This window comes from Eretmochelys imbricata, chromosome 15 (assembly GCF_965152235.1).
Source record: "Eretmochelys imbricata isolate rEreImb1 chromosome 15, rEreImb1.hap1, whole genome shotgun sequence".
NCBI lineage: Eukaryota > Metazoa > Chordata > Testudines > Cheloniidae > Eretmochelys > Eretmochelys imbricata.
Window position 1 is genome coordinate 3,801,811 of NC_135586.1, and position 21,783 is coordinate 3,823,593.

The following is a 21,783-nucleotide window of genomic DNA, read 5'->3' on the forward strand; positions in this document are numbered from 1 at the left end:
GTAGTCTGCAGTCCCAGGGGACTGGGCAGCAGGAGCCTGAGGATGGGATGGGCTAGTGGCCAGAGCATCAGCCTTAGGGTTGTCAACTTTCTAATGGCATGAAACTGAACACCCCTGTCCCGCCCCTTCTCTGAGACCCCACCCCCTGCTCACTCCAGCCCCCCTCCTTCTGTCTCTCGCTCTCCCGCACCCTCACTCACTTTTACCAGGCTGGGGCAGGGGGTTGGGTTGCAGGAGGAGGTGAGGGCTCTGGCTGGGGTATGGGCTCTGAGGTGGAGCCAGGGATGAAGGGTTTGGGATGCAGGAGGGGATAGACTCCGGGCTGGGAGCATGGGATTGGGGTGCAAGCAGGGTATAGATTCTGGGCTGGGAGTGTGGGCTTTGTCTGGGGGTGTGGACTCTGGGGTGGGGCCATGGATGAGGGGATTGGAGTGTATGAGGGGACTGGGGCAGGGTGTTGGTGGGGTGTGGGCTCAGGGAGGGAGTTTGCAGGGACCTGGCAGCTGTTTCTGGGATCCGTGCTGAGCTAGGAAAGGCAAGGAGCCTGCCTTAGCCCCAGGCTCCCGCTGCGCCGCCAACTGGAATTTTAATGGCCCGGTCAACAGTGCCAACTGGAGCGGCCAGGGTCCCTTTTTGACTGGGTGTTGTGGTCAAAAACTGGACACCTGGCAACCCTAATCAGCCCGGGAACTCTTAGCTTTGCTACTGGTCTTGGGTGACCTGAGACGAGGCCGCTTGTGCCTGCGGTCTGGGACTGACGCTGCCTGGCAGGGCTGGCTTGAGGCTTCACTTGCAATGGCAGCTGTTCGTCACCGGTAACGTCTGAGAGGACAGCGAGAAGTGCCACAGGAACGGCTGTGAGGGTAAAGCACTTTGGGAACCTCAGATAGACATGGGCATGTGACATTACTGACATAACCTGTGACCGTATAGATCATTGTTGCAACCACTGTTCTATATTTGCAGCAAATATTGTACAAAGGTTGTTGTGTGAGGTGTCTATGGAAAGGTTATGATTTTCTGATTATGATTATGCTGTCTGTATGTGTGTATCATTTTTTGTGGTTGAAGTTATGAATATTGGCTATGTACTTGTATACTATGTACTTGTATAACTTGGATTTGATAGCTGCTTTTAACTACCTGAAAGGTGGATCCAAAGAGAATGGATCTAGACTATTCTCAATGATAGCAGACGACAGGACAAGGAGTAATGGCCTCAAGTTGCAGTGGGGAGGTTTAGGTTGGATATTAGGAAAAACTTTTTCACTAGGAGGGTGGTGAAGCACTGGAATGCGTTACCTAGGGAGGTGGTGGTGGAATCCCCTTCCTTAGAAGTTTTTAAGGTCAGGCTTGACAAAGCCCTGGCTGGGATGATTTAGTTGGGATTGGTCCTGCTTTGAGCAGGGGGTTGGACTAGATGACCTCCTGAGGTCCCTTCCAACTCTGATATTCTATGATTCTATGATCAATATATTTTGATTCTAAGTAGCCTTAGTAAAGCATTTGGTCAGCTTCTCGAGAAAGGAATTTGCAAGTTAAGTGCCCAGTCAAGAAATACTTAACTAACAATGGACCTTGGGAGCCTCCAATCCACATAGGAAGTCTTCCTGGGACATTCAAGATAACATGTGAGCAAGGGCTGCTGCCTGTAAAGAGCTGAGTCATGCATGGACATGTGACTTGCCCATGTGACTCCAAACTCCATTTTACTGTAATTTTCCACAGTAAGGACAAAGAGGTGTCCTTACACCTGGAGGAGACTATAAAAGGCAGCTGCCTCATCTCCATCTTGTCTTCAATCCTGCTTCTTACTTCTGGAGGGACTTTGCTACAAACTGAAGCTCTGAACAAAGGACTGAATGACCCATCCCAGCTGTGGATGTTCTCCACAGGCTTGATTTGAACCTGCAGTTTATTCCATCACTGCTACAAGCCTGAACCAAGAACTTTGCCATTACTGCATGTAATTAATTCCATTTAACCAATTCTAGCTCTCATCTCTATTTCTTTTTTTTATGAATAAACCTTTAGATTCTAAAGGATTGGCAATAGTGTAATTTGTGGGTAAGATCTGATCTGTATCTTGACCTGGGTCTGGGGTTGGTCCTTTGGGATGGAGAGAACCTCTTTTCTGTTACTGGGGTATTGGTTTTCATAACCAGTCGTCCCCATAACGAGTGGCACTGGTGGTGATACTGGTGTATCTGCCCGTCAGAGTCGGCAGCAACAAGGGCCGGGTTCAGTATCTAGGGGATCCATTCCAATAACACAATGCAAAACCGGCTTGAGCCCCCACCCAGTGATTTGGGACAAATATGTACCACCCTCACTGGGCGCCTCCAAGAGGCAATACTTCCCCTCTCGCAAGCACCTAGTCTGAGTGTAGCAAAAAGCCTTTTAATAACAGAGAGAAACAATGTAGTATTATGTTGAGGAAACACCACCAACAGGATTCATAACACAACCCATGAGCAAAAAACCCACCCCAAGCAAACTGGGGCATGCTCTTTCCCTTTGGTTCTTGAGTCCAGCAACCCCAAATCACCCAAAGTCCCAAAAGTCCAACGACCCAAAAGTCTCTGTCCCTGGTCAGGGCAGCCCCAGAGTTCGAAAGTTTATCTGCAGAGTTTTACCTCCCAACCTCAGTGGGGGTGGGGGGCGTTAAGGGGCACCTTATGTGGTCCAAAGCTGATGGCCCCACCTCTCCAAGGGGCTCCACTCTGCCAGCCACCCCATGAGCTGCTCTAGGCATCCAACAAACTGCTCTGCTCAACCAGCGGCTCAACTCTGCTCTGCTCACCATCCCACAAACTGCTCCACCATATCTCTTCAGGCCCCCCCACTACTTAACACAACACTCAGTGATTTCAGCTCTTCGTAAATTTAGCTCTTCTGTGATTTCAGCTTGTAGTAGGGGAGCCTCAGTGCTGGTGCACCATTAGCACAAAGTTAATTCAGCTCAGCAGTCTGTAACTAGACTCCTAATAGGATATTTCACAGTGGAGAGAGAAGGAAGTACAATTAGCATGTAAGGCCCTCACCAAAGGGACCCATACCACCGAGCATTAATACCTGTCTCCCAGCCTCTCTCAAGTCATAGAGTTTTGGAACCATGTCCTTTGCCTAGCGAGTGCTACTTAGTTGATGGTGAGTCCCTCCATCATAACAAAAGGCCAAGTACAGATCCACTGTCCTTGATTCCCATAATCAGGGTAATAACAATTTATTCTTCCTGCCCCAATAACAGAGACACTGGGGATCCCACAGCAGACAAAGTGACCATTTGGGCAGCTATGGCCTCATTCTAGGCGGGGTGGGTGTGCCTATGCAAATGAGATCAGCCCCTGAAGTTCTTTTCCACAACTTGCCACACTTCACCACCAGATGTCAGGGTAGAGCTCATCCTGACTCTGCTTACATCCTCCCCCCCGCCGAGAATTTGTCGTCCCGACAAATCACACTCCCTTTATACCAACTCATTGGTTTCCTTCAAAGGGCCTCAGGAAGCCCACTTTAGCTTCCACAAGCCTGTGTGCTAAATGTATTGGCTCCTCACTAGTCACCCCAGGTGCATCATAACTTAACCGTTTTACTGGTCTTATCACCCTGTCTCGTCTATTGAGAATCTCTGTTGCCGTAGTAGGGGGAACATCCTCTTGAGTGACGGATGGAGAGGTTTCCTTCGAGGGTCCCTCGGCTACTGGCGTAGGCCCCTACGCTTCTAGTTCTAACATTGCAGGGTCCAAGGTGCCTAGGACAACCTCTACCTGTGTGTCTCCACTGTCCAATAACCTGTGTGTGTCATCACATGGGGGTCCCATCAGCGGCACAGGGGTGTCAGAAATGGGCCTAAATAATTCCGCCATGAGGTTTAGGGTGGAAGAGGGGGAACTCTTGTTTGGTTCAGCTGATCGAGACTGAAATCTTGTCTCCATTCCAGGATATACCAGGGTTGTGTCTTCCTCTTCAGACTCACTCTTGGATGTGCTGCATGGGGGTAAGTTAGCTGCAGGGGGCCGGCTGTCCATGTTGGATGGTGGCTTTGGTCTAGCACCTTTATCCTGCCCGGTTGCCCTGTTATAGCCCATCTGATAAGGGGTACTTACTAATTCCCCCACAGGGAGCAAAAGGTTTCTATGCACTGTCTTTATTTGCCCTGGACCGTCTTCAGGTTTGATCTTGTAGACCGGCAGGTCTCCCAGCTTTTCCATCACCAAGTAAGGTATTGCCTTCCATCTGTCAGCTATCTTGGGTTTGCCAGCAATACCCAAATTTCGTAGCAGGACTCTGTCCCCCGGCTAGAGCTCCTGCGAACGCACTCTAGCATCATATCGATGTTTGTTGCAGTCTGTGTTCTTCCGAGCTGCAGTGGTAGCTAAGTGATAAGCATCCCGAAGCTTTTCTCTTAGTCGGATACATATTGCTGATGAGTTTCATAGCTATCTCCATCCTCTGATACATCAAGGCACAAGTCTGTGGGTAATCTTGGTTCTCGCCCAAACATCAAGAGATATGGGGTGACTCCCGTAGCATCGTTCTTTGTGGCATTGTAGGCATGCACCAGAAATGCGACACGCTGGCTGCAGGTTGCTTTCTGCTCTGGTCACAAAGTTCCCAACATATCTAGTAGGGTTCGGTTGAACCTCTCTGGCTGAGGATCACCTTGGGGGTGATAAGGCGTTGTCCTAGACTTTTTAATTCCTGCTATCTTCAGCACCTCCTTCAGAAGGTGACTCTCAAAATCCCACCCCTGATCACCCTGTATCCGTGCTGGGAATCCATAGACTGAGAATTATTTGTCCCACAATATTCGAGCGACGATGGTGGCCCTCTGATCACATGTGGGATATGCCTGTGCATACCATGTAAAATGGTCAGTCACTACTAGAATGTTCCCAACATTCCTCTTGTCTACCTCTACAGACAATAAATCAATGCATACCAGTTCCAAAGGTTTGGTGCTGGTGATGTTCTTGAGATATGCAGCCCTCATGGGCAGAGTTTTCCTTTGAACACATTGAGCGTAAGTCTCACATTTCCTGCGAACATCTTCAGCCATTCGGGGCCAATAGAACCTACTACGAATAAGTTCCAGGGTCCTCTCCATCCCTAAATGCCCAAAGTCATCATGCATGACCCTCATGGCCAGGGCTCTGTACTCTTTTGGCAGTACTAGTTGTGCTCGTTGCTTTTGTAAAGGGTCGGTGGTCATTTGGTGTAGCACTCCCTGAATCAGTTTTAGTTTGGTCCATTCTCTCAATAGTAGTTTACCCTCCGGGTTAGGTGGGACAACGGCAGCTGGGCTTCGCGCCTCCCTTTTGGCAAGTAGTGTATCACGAATGTCAATATCTTGCCGCTGGGCTTCTTGCCAGTCAGCTGCATTGAGCATGGGCAAAGGAGATGGGTCTAATGCAATATAGTTCACTGAAGCAGAAGGCATGCATTCAGGGGGCAGGCCCAAAACTTCTGCAACACATCCCTGAAGGCTCTCACAGGCCTCTGGCTCTCGGCGACTCACACTGCAAATAGCTCTCACTCCATCCGTGGGTATCACAGCAACTTCTGGTGCCTGCGGACGACTGGACAAGGCATCTGCATCTACATTGCTTCTCCCTGATCGGTACTGAATGCTGAACTCATAGCTAGCCAAGGCAGCCACCCATCTCTGCCCTGTAGCATCCAGCTTAGCACTTGTTAACACATAAGTCAGTGGATTGTTGTCTGTCCACACCTGGAACTGAGCACCATACAAGTAGTCTTGAAATTTCTCAGTGATGGCCCATTTCAAAGCCAAAAATTCCAGCTTGTGGGTGGGATAGCGAGTTTCACTATCAGACAATCCTCGGCTGGCAAAGGCTACAGGTTTACATTTGCCTTCCACTTCCTCGTATAGGACTGCTCCCAGACCCTCCAAACTGGCATCAGTATGCACGATAAATGGTTTGCTTGGGTCAGCAAAAACTAGGACTGGAGCATGAGTTTGGCAAGTAATGATTTCTCAAAAAGCCCTTTCACATCTCTCATCCCACCGTGGCCCAAATGGTTCGAAGGGGCCATAGTGTCTCTGCACAGGAGGCTTTGGGGACCTCCCCTTATTCTTGGTCTTAGATTTGTTCTTGCTGGACTGATGTCCCCTGGTAAGATCATTCAGAGGCTTTACAATCGTAGCATAGTTTTTCCACAAATCTGTGGTAGTAGCCTCTAAATCCAAGAAAGGTCTTGAGTTCTCTGTAGTTACCTGGACATGGCCATGTAGTGAGTGCTTCTATTTTATTAGGATCAATACTCACACCCTCTTGGGACACGATATGACCCACATACTTCACTGAGGTTCTGCAGAACTGGCATTTGTCAATTGAAAGCTTCAGACCATAATCCTCCAACCTATCAAGCACTTTAAGGAGCCTTTCTTCATGCTCCTTTAAGGTTCTTCCAAACACAATCAGGTCATCCAAATAAACTAACACTTGCAGTAAATTCATGTCTCCCACAACTTTCTCCATGAGACGCTGAAAGGTGGCAGGTGCTCCAGAAATCCCTTGGGGCATGCGTTCGAACTGATAAAACCCTAATGGGCAGATGAAGGCTGTCTTCTCCTTATCTTCTTCTCCCAGAGGGATCTGGTAGTATCCGCTTTGAAGATCCAACACAGAGAACCACTGGCTTCCCAGCAAACAGTCTAAGGCATCTTGCATTCAAGGCATAGTGTACTGGTCGACCACAGTACGGCTGTTTAGGGTGCGGTAGTCAATTCACATCCGGATTTTCCCATTCTTTTTACGGACTACCACAATGGGTGAGGCGTATGGGCTGCGGGACTCTGTAATGATGCCATTCGCAGCCAGCTCCCGAAGGTGATGTCGCACATCTTCCACCTCAGAGAGAGCAGTCTTCCTAGATCTCTCCCTGAAAGGTCGAGAGTCATGTAGTCTGATATTGTGCTCTACTCCTTTTGCACATCCCACATCCCACTCCTGCAGTGAGAACACATTGGATCTGTCACAAAGTTTCTTCCTCAGGCGATCTTTCTAGTCCTCAGGCACTGGTGAATCTCCAAAGTCAAACTTTGCTGGGTCTATTGTCGGAACTTGAGTTTCACACTGGGGTTTTACAATCGACTCAGGCTCAAAGAGGTCTGCTATCTTTTGCCTTTGCTTCACAACAACATCACGACTCGTTTCATTAGCAATCAGTATAGTCACCCTTTCCTGGGCTTCAGCAGGTAGGGTTACGACTCCACTGGGGACCAGCACTCCTTCAGGGAGCTCTCCTCCCATCGGCTGCTCTATCATTGCTAACGTCCGTTTAGTGCCTTTCAGCCAGGCACTCATGACAAGCACTTCTTGCTCCGTCCTTGCAGGCACTACTAAGGGGGTCGTGCCCGCGTACTTCAGTGCCCCAAATGGTAGCTCAGATGTGTCCCTTTTAGCACTCTCAATTTTCCTATAGGTTTCAGCACAAAGCATATGGATCATCAGGGTATTCAGTAATCTGCGAGTACCTTGAAGAGACTGGAGTTGGTCCCTATCAGCACAGACACATCAGAGGTCCCTTTAGGGTCAGGGCATATTAAGGCAGCTGTGTCTACCTCTTCTCTTACCCCAGCAACCTCCTCTGGGAATTCCAGGTGCACTATGACATACCCTTGGTAGGGGTATTCATCCATGCTGAGGCCATACAGGCCAAGGCCACTCAGTGGCTGTATAGACAGGTGACTAAGCATCTGTTGGTAGAATGACTGAAATATAATAGGTTTCAGAGTAACAGCCGTGTTAGTCTGTATTCGCAAAAAGAAAAGGAGTACTTGTGGCACCTTAGAGACTAACCAATTTATTTGAGCATGAGCTTTCCACGGTATGCATCTGATGAAGTGAGCTGTAGCTCACGAAAGCTCATGCTCAAATAAATTGGTTAGTCTCTAAGGTGCCACAAGTACTCCTTTTCTTTTTGAAATATAATAGTCACTTGAGATCCAGTGTCAAGCACTGCTTTACACTCCACCCCTTCAATCCTCACCGTGACCTCTGCTCGAGGCCCTATCAGTCCTGCGGGGATCCCAGCTGGACAGTCTTTTCTGGGGGAATCTTCAAATCCTGCAGACCTGGGGGGTCCCCGTCCCCAGACCCTCTGGCAGCTACCAGATCTCTCCCAACTGATCCTCAGCTTTCCATACACTAAGGAGGGGTTTTCTTCATTACGGCACTTGGCAGCACTGTGTCCATCTTGACCACATTGGTAGCAGAAGAATTGACCATTCCCCCTTCGCCTGGGGGGGATGGTGGCTCTAAGTGCGGGCTTCTCAGTCACCACAGTTTGAGGCTTCTTATTCCTGGAAGTCTTAACTCGGTCAACGGTGCTTTGCAACTCAGCTATCCGTTCTGTCAGGACCTGCATTTCTTGGGGAAGTTCTTCTCTGGTGCTCACCATCAGTACACTGGCCGTTTGCAGTAGTGTTGTGCTGGCTGGATCCAATGTTTGGGCTTCCCAAAACTCACTGGCAGCCTGCCTTTCTTCCTCCTCTCTGACCTCTTTCGTCAGCTGGGAGTAACTTGGGGGATGTTCCTGTCGTTCTCTAAGCTGGAGATGAAGTAGAATCGGGTTCTGATACTGAGTTCCTCTTATAATTTGAGCCAGTCTGGTCTGATCCATCTGCTCAGCAGTCACTGCTCCCCTCATGACAGCTCTCTGAAGCAGTCTCTCCAGTCTCTGTATGTAGGCTGAAGCCTTCTCGCCCTTTTACTGTCGGGAATTAAGGAACTTACAGTAGCTGTCTTCAGGGCCCTCTACGCTCCCAAAGTGTGTTCAAGGGCCTCTACGCAGTCCTTCACACTGACCCCAGGGTCAATGAGCTTCAGAGTGTGAATCACATCTAATGTTGGGCCACCAAGGCATCTTCGCTTTTCTGCATCTGGTACGGCCCACTCTTGCAGCATTTCAGTGGTATGCTCTAACCAGGGTTCAAACTCCTCCTCCCCACCAAATAACCTTAACTTGCAACAAGAGTTTGATGCAGCATGGGACAGCACAACCTTTTCCAATGTTTGCCCCAGAGCTTTTGTCCAATCATTGGCCAAGGCTGCAGCCTCTGAGCTAGAAGCTGCTAAGCCGGAACCCAAGAAAGCTGACATATTAGCCATTATACAAACAGTAATTTCCTCAAAATATAAGCACAAACAAACAAAATATAAACTGTTTCCTAATGTAGTGGATCACTCAACAGGTGCTTATAAGGGGTATTGACACAAGGATCCTGGATAAGCCCCCCAAAATGCAACCCTTCTGCCTGTCAGAGTTGGCAGCAACAAGGGCTGAGTCCAGTGAAGTACAATTAGCATATAAGGGCCGGGCCGGGCCGGGCCGGGCCACCAAGTATTAATAGCTATCCCCAGCCTCTCTCAATTCACAGAGTTTTGGAACCCATGTTCCTTGCCTAGCGAGTGCTACTTAGTTGATGGCGAGCCCCTCCAGCATAATAAAAGGCCAAGTACAATTCCACTGTCCTTGATTCCCATAATGAGGGTAATAACAATTTATTCTTCCTGCCCCAATAACAGAGACACTGGGGATCCCACAGCAGACAAAGTGACCATTTGGGCAGCTATGGCCTCATTCTAGGCAGTATGGGTGTGCCTATGCAAATGAGATCAGCCCCTGAAGTTCTTTTCCACAACTTGCCACACCTCACCCCAGATGTCAGGGTGGAGCTCATACTGACTCTGCTTACATCTGGAAACTGGAATCATAGAATATCAGGGTTGGAAGGGACCTCAGGAGGTCATCTAATCCAACCCCCTGCTCAAAGCAGGACCAATCCCCAACTAAATCATCCCAGCCAGGGCTTTGTCAAGCCTGACCTTAAAAATATCTAAGGAAGGGGATTCCACCACCTCCCTAGGTAACGCATTCCAAAGTTTCACCACCCTCTTAGTGAAAAAGTTTTTCCTAATATCCAACCTAAACCTCCCCTGCAGCAACTTGAGACCATTACTCCTTTTTCTGTCATCTGCTACCACTGAGAACAGTCGAGCTCCATCCTCTTTGGAACCCCCTTTCAGGTAGTTAAAAGCAGCTATCAAATCCCCCTTCATTCTTCTCTTCCGTAGACTAAACAATCCTAGTTCCCTCAGCCTCTCCTCATAAGTCATGTGTTCCAGACCCCTAATCATTTTTGTTGCCCTTCGCTAGATGTTTTCCAATTATTCCACATCCTTCTTGTAGTGTGGAGCCCAAAACTGGACACAGTACTCCAGATGAGGCCTCACCAATGTCGAATAGAGGGGAATGATCATGTCCCTCGATCTGCTGGCAATGCCCCTACTTATACACCCCAAAATGCCATTGACCTTCTTGGCAACAAGGGCACACTGTTGACTCATATCCAGCTTCTCGTCCACTGTCACCCCTAGGTCCTTCTCTGCAGAACTGCTGCCTAGCCATTCGGTCCCTAGTCTGTAGTGGTGCATTGGATTCTTCCATCCTAAGTGCACTTGTCCTTGTTGAACCTCATCAGATTTCTTTTGGCCCAATCCTCTAATTTGTCTAGGTCCCTCTGTATCCTATCCCTACCCTCCAGCGTATCTACCACTCCTCCCAGTTTAGTGTCATCCGCAAACTTGCTGAGGGTGAAATCCACACCATCCTCCAGATCATTAATGAAGATATTGAACAAAACCGGCCCCAGGACCGACCCTTGGGGCACTCTGCTAGATACCGGCTGCCAACTAGACATGGAGCCATTGATCACTACCCATTGAGCCCAACAATCTAGCCAACTTTCTACCCACTTTGTAGTGCATCCGTCCAGCCCATACTTCTTTAACTTGCTGACAAGAATACTTGTGGGAGACCGTGTCAAAAGCTTTGCTACAGTCGAGGAATAACACATCCACTGTTTTCCCTTCATCCACAGAACTAGTTATCTCATCATAGAAGGCAATTAGGTTAGTCAGGCATAACTTTCCCTTGGTGAATCCATGCTGACTGTTCCTGATCACTTTCCTCTCCTCTAAGTGCTTCAGAATTGATTCCTTGAGGACCTGTTCCATGATTTTTCAAGGGACTGAGGTGAGGCTGACTGGCCTGTAGTTCCCAGGATCCTCCTTCTTCCCTTTTTTAAAGATGGGCACTACATTAGCCTTTTTCCAGTCATCCGGGACTTCCCCCGTTCGCCACGAGTTTTCAAAGATAATGGCCAATGGCTCTGCAATCACATCCGCCAATTCCTTTAGCACTCTCCGATGCAGCGCATCCGGCCCCATGGACTTGTGCACGTCCAGCTTTTCAAATAGTCCCGAACCACTTCTTCCTTCACAGAGGGCTGGCCACCTCCTCCCCGTGCTGTGCTGCCCAGTGCAGTAGATTTCTTGCCCGGCTGAACATGCTGCTGGGCCCCAGCCACCATGGCTCTGCCTTGCTCCTCTGGCCGCTCGTGCCCCCCACTCCGCCTCCCTCGCCCCCTGCCCAGGACTCCCCAGCAGCTGCATGCAGCTCACAGAACCGAGCCCCTGGAGATGATCTGGAAAAGGCTTGAAAACGAGGTGACGGGAATCCAAGCTCTGCTAACGCTCTGCGATGGCAAAGGACTTGGACTCCTGCCCTCGCGCTGGGGGTTGGCCCCTGGCACCACTGCTCTGAAATGGGGCCGGGATGGAACTGCTGGAGTTTTAGCTGAGCGAGGACAGGATCAGGCTGTGACCAAGTGGGACTATTGTTAATGTTTCCTCTGAATATTGTGGGGGTGCCTCAGTTTCCCCTATGCAGTTCTAGGTGGTATGTATGATCATTGCAGAGCCCTAGAGGGCAGGTGTGTGCAGGGGTCTGGACACAGAGAATGGCCAACACCCTGTTTCCTGGCAACTGATGGCCTGTTGGAGAACAAAGGAATCAGGTGTCCTCCTGGCCCGGGAAAGGGACAAAGCCCAGAGGAGGGGGGGCTGGAGGGAGTTTCAGTTTGGGGCTGGCTGGGACATGGAGTGAAGGGCAGACGTGGCTGTGGATCCAGCTGAGGGGTCCTGTTCTCTGCACCTGCAAGCTCTGTTTTAGACCATGTTCCTGTTGTCTAATAAACCTCTGTTCTACTGGCTGGCTGAGAGTCACGTCTGACTGTGAAGTTGGGGTGCAGGACCCTCTGGCTTCCCCAGGAGCCCCGCGTGGGCGGACTCGCTGTGGGAAGCGCATGAAGGGGCAGAGGATGCTGAATGCTCCAAGGTCAGACCCAGGAAAGTGGAAGCTGTGTGAGCTTTTGTCCTGCAGACAGGCTGCTCACAGAAAGGAGACTTCCCCAGAGTCCTGACTGGCTTCATGGGGAGCAGTTCCAGAGCATTGCCCAGGGACTCCGTGACAACTGGTGGCAGTGGTGGGATGTACTGCACCCCGTGGACGGCGCTTCCTGCAGTAAGTGACTGGGGAGCAGTAAAACGAACGGGGATTGACGGGGACCAGGCGTGCTGAAGATTCAGAGAGAGACGGTTTCAGGGGGCGGTTAACCCCTGGGAGTGTGTGACCAGAGAGAAGGACTTTTGCAGTAACAGGGTCCCCCGGGGGATTGCAGTGAGAGGTCCCAGGGGCGGAGGAGTCTGCAGCTCGACCCTGGCAAAGAGGTGGTGACCTCGAGAAGGGCTGGCACACTAGGGGTTCTCCTTGGAAACCATGGGGAGCTGCGAGCACACAGGCCTGTGAGTCCACAACAACTTGGGAAGAGCGGAGTGGTAGTCTGTCACCGTCTCCTTAAGACGGACATTGTAACCCTGTGCAAAAAGAGAGGGCTGAGCATTGGAAAGTTCACCAAGGCACAGTTCATCATGCAGCTGGAGGAGGATGACCGCCCTAAGGAACAGATTCCTGACCCCAAATGGGGCTATAGCAGGATCTGGGAGCAGCTGAAGTGGTAGCCAGACATCCCCAAGACTCCTGTCCCCGACCAGATGAGGGTCTTCACGATCAGGTTCCCCATCCGGGGATCGGAGACGGACGGGATTGGAGCTGAGTCCGAGAGAGCAAAAAGACTGTGAGAAACGGTGAGAGCCTGAGAAAGAGTTGCAGAAGCAGCATGAACTGGCGATGGTGGAGCGGAGAGGCACAGGGGACCTCCCAGGCGTGAGTGGGGATAGACCCCAGGGTGCCAGTTCTGCAGGGAACCTCGAGACTAAATTGCTGCCCCTGGTTAAGGAGTGGGGGAATGTGGATGCCCACCTCACTGCCTTTGAGCAGGCTGGAGATTTGAACCAGGGGGACCCTGCGGAAAAGCCCCGGTGTCTAGCTCCCTTGCTGGGTCCTAAGGCCATAGACTTCGTGAGCCAGATGGGTGGGGAGGTGGACAGGCTCCCACTCCTGACCCCAACCTATATGTCTGTGTGGAGTTTCCTGGGGCCAGGCCCCTCGAACCCCCAGTGGGAGCGGAAGGTGATGGTCAATGGGGAGACATTCCTGGGGTGGTGAGATTCTGGGACAGAGAGAACTGTTGTCAGGCCCTGGGTGGTGCAGCCTCAGATGCTGAGGGGCTGTGTGAGCTGGGTGAGGGTCCCAGGGATGAAGCCCCTCGTCCTGCCTATGGCCCAGATCCCTGTGCAGACCCAGGAGGGGTCAGGCTGGCTGGCCGTTGGGGTGCTCCAGGACACCAGCTGCGAGACCCTGTTGCGGGGTGACTGTGTCTCTTTGGGACAGGAACCAGGCCCTGCTCCGGTAACTGCTGAGGGTTTGAATTTGAATCCAGGGAACCAATTGGTGGAGAGGGAAATGGTCAATGAAAATGCAGATGACCTGGCTGGCAGCAGGGAGGAGCTCCTAAACTCAGGCTACCTGCCTGCCTGTAACCAGACCCCTGGGGCTGGGTGGGACAGAGAGATGCTCCCTGCTCCCCTTGCACACTGGAGAGGGGGCTCACGCTGGCTCTGATGCAGTGAGGAAAGCAGCGAGCTCTCTGCCTACCCCCACTGGGACAGCAAGGGCAGCGCTGAGCACAGTGGGAGCTGAGACCCCAGCTGAGTGGGGGGAGACACAGTCAGGGTATCTGTTGGGAGTGGCAAGGTGCTTGGTAGGGAAAGTCTGGATGAGCCTAGGCAGCCTTGTGAGCTGATGGCTGTGTCTAGTCAGCAGGGTGGGAAGGCGAGGAGAGTGGAAGATGAGTGTCCTTGGACCTTACCTGTTAGCTGGGTGGAGAATTGGGACAATGAAGGAAATGTGCCTGTGTCTGTCAGGGGTAGCCTATGGAGGGAGCTACCCCGGTCTCCAAGCAGTTGTCTGTGACCAGCCTTGTGTGCTGGGACCAGGGGAATGAGATCCCAAGCTGTGTGTCTGGTAAAGGAGAAAGTGTGTCCAGCTCTTCTTTGTCTGTGGAGCAGACAGAAGGGGCCTTTCAGCCTGTGATGGTTGAGGGTCGTGCAGTTGTCTCAGAGCTGGTTCTGGATTCAGCTAAAGCCCAGGAAGGGAAGGGTCCTAAGTTTGTGTCTGCTCGGGAGAATGGCCCTGTAACTAGGTCACATCCAGTTAGTGTCTATGTAAAATCCCAGAGCCCAGACAATTCTGGTGCTTGTATTTTTACTGTTTCTAGTGTGTTGTTGGGAAAGGGTGTCGCAACTCTGTCTGATCAGGGTGAGATCCTAGCCAGAGCACAAGGAGAGCATGAAGGTGATGTGATTGTGTTATCTACTGAGGGTGTGGAAACCTGCAGCAAGAAGGAAAAGATTCCTGAATTTGTGTGTGGCAAAGGGAAGGAGAATGCTTCTGACCTTTTCTCTAGGAAGTCTGTAAGTTTGCCTGAAAGGGGATTGTGTAGGAATCCGCCGGATTGGCCAGAGGTAATTCTGGATGTAGGGAGACCCAGAAAGAGTCTGTTGTTGCTCAGGAAAGTGTTCCTCTAGAGCAAGCCCTAGAAGAGGGTAAGAGCAGGGTGAAGAGGGTAAGAGCAGAATTTCTGAGAAGTGTGAATTGTTGCATAGAAAAGCCTTAGGGAAAGGAATCCTCATGGAGTCTTTGCAAGCAGTTTACTGCAACTGAAGGGTGTGAAAGTGATTTAATCAAGAAAGTTTCAGTTCCTAAGGGCCAGAAGTTTTCTGTTGTGAATGGATCCACTGACTTTCCTGTTGAAAGATCCAGTGTGGATAGCTTTGAGAAGGTCTCAGATGGAGTTAAAGCTGTTAAGAAAGTTAAACAGTCCTATAACCAAGTGGCTGAGTTTGGCCAGCTTGCTGGGGAGAAGACCCAATCCCAGTTTGACCCCCTCGGGTTTTGGGAGTGGCCAAAGGACACGGGCCGCATAAACCTTCCCACATGCAGCCTGCGAGTGCTATCGACCACCCCGGACCTAAGGGAGGGCGTGAAACTGGAAGGGCCTGGTGTAACTCCTACCAAGGAATGAGAGAGATGCTGGGGCATCCATGGGAACATTGGTGGCTTCGAACTTCCTCAGGTCACCAGCTAAAGTGACCCGCTCAGTTCGATCTCGAACGGGGGAGAGATATGACGAAGTGGGACTGTTCTTAATGTTTCCTCTGAATATTGTGGGGGTGCCTCAGTTTCCCCTATGCAGCTCTTAAGTATCTAGGGGGTGGGGTAAGGGTGTACGATCATTGCAGAGCCCTAGAGGGCAGGTGTTTGCAGGGGTCTGGACACAGAGAATGGCCGACACCCTGTTTCCTGGCAACTGATGGCCTGGGCCCTTCCCCCCTGCAAGGTGAGAGCTAAAGGGTTGGAGAACAAAGGAATCAGGTGACCTCCTGGCCCGGGAAAGGGACAAAGCCCAGAGGAGGAGGGGCTGGATGGAGTTTCAGTTTGGGGCTGGCTGGGGACATGGAGTGAAGGGCAGACGTGGTTGTCTGGCTCACTGCCCCCCAAAATGGATCCAGCTGAGGGGTCCTGTTCTCTGCACCTGCAAGCTCTGTTTTAGACCATGTTCCTGTGGTCTAATAAACCTCTGTTTTGCTGGCTGGCTGAGAGTCCCATCTGACTGCGAAGTTGGGGTGCAGGACCCTCTGGCTTCCCTAGGAGCCCTGCCTGAGCGGACTTGCTGTGGGAAGCGCATGAAGGGGCAGAGGATGCTTAATGCTCCGAGGTCAGACCCAGGAAGCTGGAAGCTGTGTGAGCTTTTTTGCCCTGCAGACAGGCTGCTCCCAGAGAGGAAATTTCCCCAGAGTCCTGCCTGGCTTCATAGGGAGCAGTTCCAGAGCATCGCCCAGGGACTCCGTGACACAGGCCTACCACAGGCGATCCAGATGGTGCCCTCTAATTTACCTAGATTTTAGTAAGGTGTTTGATATCGTGCCACATGGGGAATTATTAGTTAAATTGGATAAGATGGGGATCAATGGGAAAATTGAAAGGTGGATAAGGAATTGGTTAAAGGGGAGATTACAACGGGTCCTACTGAAAGGTGAACTGTCAGGCTGGAGGGAGGTTACCAGTGGAGTTCCTCAAGGATCGGTTTTGGGACCAATCTTATTTAATCTTTTTATTACTGACCTTGGCACAAAAAGTGGGAGTGTGCTAATAAAGTTTGCGGATGATACAAAGCTGGGAGGCATTGCCAATTTAGAGAAGGACAGGGATATCCTACAGGAGGATCTGGATGACCTTGTAAACTGGAGTAATAGTAATAGGATGAAATTTAATAGTGAGAAGTGTAAAGTCATGCATTTAGAGATTAATAACAAGAATTTTAGTTATAAGCTAGGGACACTTCAATTAGAAGTAACGGAGGAGGAAAAGGACCTCGGAGTATTGGTTGATCATAGGATGACTATGAGCCGCCAATGTGATATGGCCGTGAAAAAAGCTAATGCAGTCTTGGGATGCATCAGGAGAGGTATTTCCAGTAGGGATAAGGAGGTTTTTGTACTGTTATACAGGGCACTGGTAAGACCTCACCTGGAATACTGTGTGCAGTTCTGGTCTCCCATGTTTAAGAAGGATGAATTCAAACTGGAACAGGTACAGAGAAGGGCTACTAGGATGATCCGAGGAATGGAAAACTTGTCTTATGAAAGGAGACTCAAGGAGCTTGGCTTGTTTAGCCTAACTAAAAGAAGGTTGAGGGGAGATATGATTGCTCTCTATAAATATATCAGAGGGATAAATACTGGAGAGGGAGAGGAATTATTTAAACTCAGTACCAATGTGGACACAAGAACAAATGGAGATAAACTGGCCACCAGGAAATTTAGACTAGAAATTAGACGAAGGTTTCTAACCATCAGAGGAGTGAAGTTTTAGAATAGCCTTCCAAGGGAAGCAGTGGGGGCAAAAGATCTGTCTGGCTTTAAGATTAAACTCGATAAGTTTATGGAGGAGATGGTATGATGGGATAACATGGTTTTGGTAATTAAATATTCATGGTAAATAGGCCCAATGGCCTCTGATGGGATATTAGATGGGGTGGGATCCGAGTTACCCAGGAAAGAATTTTCTGTAGTATCTGGCTGATGAATCTTGCCCATATGCTCAGGGTTCAGCTGATCGCCATATTTGGGGTCGGGAAGGAATTTTCCTCCAGGGCAGATTGGAAGAGGCCCTGGAGGTTTTTCGCCTTCCTCTGTAGCATGGGGCACAGGTCACTTGCTGGAGGATTCTCTGCTCCTTGAAGTCTTTAAACTACGATACTACAGGTGATATGGAGGGGCGGTGTTCAGCTATTGTGACCTGCACTGGATGTGCCATGTTTGTCTTTCTTCCACAGGACAGAAGCGACTTTGTCTGTACAAAGTGCAAGCTAGTATCCATATTGGAAGAGAAGATTGAAGGACTGGAGCAACAGATATCGATCCTGCGTTGCATACGAGAATCTGAGGATTTCCTAGACAAAAGTCAGGATATGCTTCTACGGGCACAAAGCTCTAAAGATTTAGAGCAGGTTGCACAGCGGAGCCAAGAGGCCAGTGAAGAAGCTTGGCAACATGTGACCTCCAGAAGAAGAAGGGGGAATGTCTGGGTACCAGCAACGCAGACACAGGTAAGTAACTGTTTTCATGTTCTCTCCACAGGTACCATTGCAGAGAGTGGACCAGATGATACGTCTGGGAGGAGAAAGCAGAAGGAGACTCCGCTGGTTGGAAGGCATGAGATGCGCTGTCCTAAGGTTGGGGGTTCCACGACCACCACTCCCAAGAGAAAGAGGCAGGTGGTGGTGGTTGGGGACTCTCTCCTCAGGGGGACTGAGTCATCTATCTGCCGCCCTGACCGGGAAAACCGAGAAGTCTGCTGCTTGCCAGGGGCTAAGATTCGCAATGTGACGGAGAGACTGCCGAGACTCATCAAGCCCTCGGATCGCTACCCCTTCCTGCTTCTCCACGTGGGCACCAATGATACTGCCAAGAATGACCTTTAGTGGATCACTGCAGACTACGTGGCTCTGGGAAGAAGGATAAAGGAGTTTGAGGCGCAAGTGGTGTTCTCGTCCATGCTCCCCGTGGAAGGAAAAGGCCGGGGTAGGGACTGTCGAATCGTGGAAGTCAACGAATGGCTACGCAGGTGGTGTCGGAGAGAAGGCTTTGGATTCTTTGACCATGGGATGGTGTTCCATGAAGGAGGAGTGCTGGGCAGAGACGGGCTCCACCTAACAAAGAGAGGGAAGAGCATCTTTGCGAGCAGGCTGGCTAATCTAGTGAGGAGGGCTTTAAACTAGGTTCACCGGGGGAAGGAGACCAAAGCCCTGAGGTAAGTGCGCAAGCAGGATACCAGGAGGAAGCACAGGCAGGAACGTCTGTGAGGGGAGGGATCCTACCTCATACTGAGAATGAGGGGCGATCAGCAGGTTATCTCAAGTGCCTATATACAAATGCACAAAGCCTTGGAAACAAGCAGGGAGAACTGGAGGTCCTGGTGAAGGCAAGGAATTATGACGTGATTGGAATAACAGAGACTTGATGGGATAACTCACATGACTGGAGTACTGTCATGGATGGTTATAAACTGTTTAGGAAGGACAGGCAGGACAGAAAAGGTGGGGGAGTTGCACTGTATGTAAGGGAGCAGTATGACTGCTCAGAGCTCCGGTAAGAAGCTGCAGAAAAACCTGAGTGTCTCTGGATTAAGTTTAGAAGTGTGAGCAACAAGAGTGATGTAGTGGTGGGAGTCTGCTATAGACCACCGGACCAGGGGGATGAGGTGGATGAGGCTTTCTTCCGGCAACTCGCAGAAGCTACTAGATCGCACGCCCTGGTTCTCATGGGCGACTTTAATCATCCTGATATCTGTTGGGAGAGCACTACAGCGGTGCACAGACAATCCAGGAAGTTTTTGGGAAATGTAGGGGACAATTTCCTGGTGCAAGTGCTGGAGGAGCCAACTAGGGGGGGAGCTTTTCTTGACCTGCTGCTCACAAACCGGGAAGAATTAGTAGGGGAAGCAAAAGTGGATGAGAATCTGGGAGGCAGTGACCATGAGTTGGTCGATTTCAGGATCCTGACACAGGGAAGAAAGGGAAGCAGCAGAATACGGACCCTGGACTTCAGGAAAGCAGACTTTGTCTTCCTCAGGGAACTGATGGGTAGGATCCCCTGGGGGAATAACATGAGGGGGAAAGGAGTCCAGGAGAGCTGGCTGTATTTTAAAAAATCTTTATTGAGGTTACAGGGACAAACCATCCCGATGTGTCGAAAGAATAGTAAATATGGCAGGCGACCAGGTTGGCTTAACAGTGAAATCCTTGCAGATCTTAAGCATAAAAAAGAAGCTTACAAGATGTGGAAGATTGGACAAATGACCAGGGAAGAGTATAAAAATGTTGCTTGGGAATGTAGGAATGAAATCAGGAAGGCCAAATCGCACCTGGAGCTGCAGCTAGCAAGAGATGTTAAGAGTAACAAGAAGGGTTTCTTCAGGTATGTTGGCAACAAGAAGAAAGCCAAGGAAAGTGTGGGCCCCTTACTGAATGAGGGAGGCAACCTAGTGACAGAGGATGTGGAAAAAGCTAATGTACTCAATGCTTTTTTTGCCTCTGTCTTCACGAACAAGGTCAGCTCCCAGACTGCTGCGCTGGGCAACACAGCATGGGGAGTAGCCCTCTGTGGAGAAAGAAGTGACTATTAGGGACTATTTAGAAAAGCTGGACGTGCACAAGTCCATGGGGCCGGATACATTGCATCCGAGAGTGCTAAAGGAGTTGGTGGATGTGATTGCAGAGCCATTGGCCATTATCTTTGAAAACGTATGGCGATCGGGGGAAGTCCCGGACGACTGGAAAAAGGCTAATGTAATGCCAATCTTTAAAAAAGGGAAGAAGGAGGATCCTGGGAACTACAGGCCAGTCAGCCTCACCTCACTGTGCATTCTGCTATATTCAAAATCAGATGAAGGCACAGGGGAGCAGCTCCTTGAGAAGCTATCTAGTATGTGTAGGAAGAGTTGCTTTATCATGGGGGGTTTGGATCGTCGGGGAGGGGGCACATGCTGCAGCGCTCATGCTACCATGGGAAAAACATCCTTGGAGTTTCTAATCGTTATAGCTGGGAACTTTCTAATGCAAAAAGCATCACAGTCAGCTCAGGGGAATTCTATATTATACTTCATTCTGAAGGATAAAGATGAATTATCACTGAACTAAAACCTGATGGTTACCTAGGTGCAAGTGATCATGATCTAATTTAATTTGCTCTGTGCAAACAGAAGATAGTCCCAACCAATATATAGACTTGGTGCTTTAAGAGGGCCAGTTTCCCAGAGCTGAAAACAGTCCTGAGCAAAATTGAATAGGAGGAAAAACATAAACATAAAAATATGAATGATTAGGAGCAGTTTAAGGATGCTTTATTACATGCCCAAGGGATCTGCAATTAAAGAAAATCATAGTTGAGAGGGAAGGTGAAAGGAGCAATTATATAAAATAGCAATGAGTACAAACTGGTAGTTAGGAATTGCAGACAATTGATAAGAGAAGCTAAAGATATCAATGAAAGCTCTATGGCCAATAGGGTTAAGGACGATGAGAAGGAATTCTTTAAATATTTCAAAAACAAATCAAATCCTAGCATATGGCATCAATCCGATACTAGATAAGGACAGTAAAGCTGTCAGTCATGATGCCTGACATCAGTCCCAGAGAAAATCAGGGAAAGTTTGGTATGGAGCACAATCAGTAAGGAATTAAGGAATGGCAGAATACGTATTGCCAGTCAACATGATTTCATGGCCCACAGATCTTGTGAAACAAATCATGTTTTCGGATGACATTACAAGTTTGCAGCTAGATCCACAAGGGGGTTTAGGCATCTAACTGCTGCTTTAGGTACCTAAATACAAAATTTAAATCCTCAAAACTGCTACTGAGCTACTGCCTAATCCTGTAGGTACTTACATTCCCAGGAGGACTTGCAAGTCTCACCCCAGAATACCCTATAGCCAGTGATTTGGACTCCCAGTGGGAGCCCTAGGTGCAAGGCCCTGCCCTGAATTAAGTAGAGTTGGGATCTGAAACAAGCTCTCCCACTCTGGGGAAGTGCTCCTCCTGCTCCAGTGTGTTTTGAGTGGGACCGATTCTCGGGTGCCTGGCTCTCCCCATGCATTGCACAGGGAGGCTGGGTGCCTGACGCTGGGCTGTGGATTCCACTGAGTGGCAGAGCACCTGAAGTTGGCTCAGCATTGCAAAGCCTAGTTCCCCTTTGTGGATCTGGCCCAGCGGTTAGGGTGCTCCCCTGGGAAAGGTGTGGACATAATGTACTTTGACTCCTGGCAGGCATTTGCCTTGGTCCCATGTGACACTGGGAGTGAAAACTCAGCACCGTGCAAAATCACTGTAACCCATATCGAATCAGTTCAGAGTGCTCCTACTGATAAGTGTGCAAAAGCAAGTGT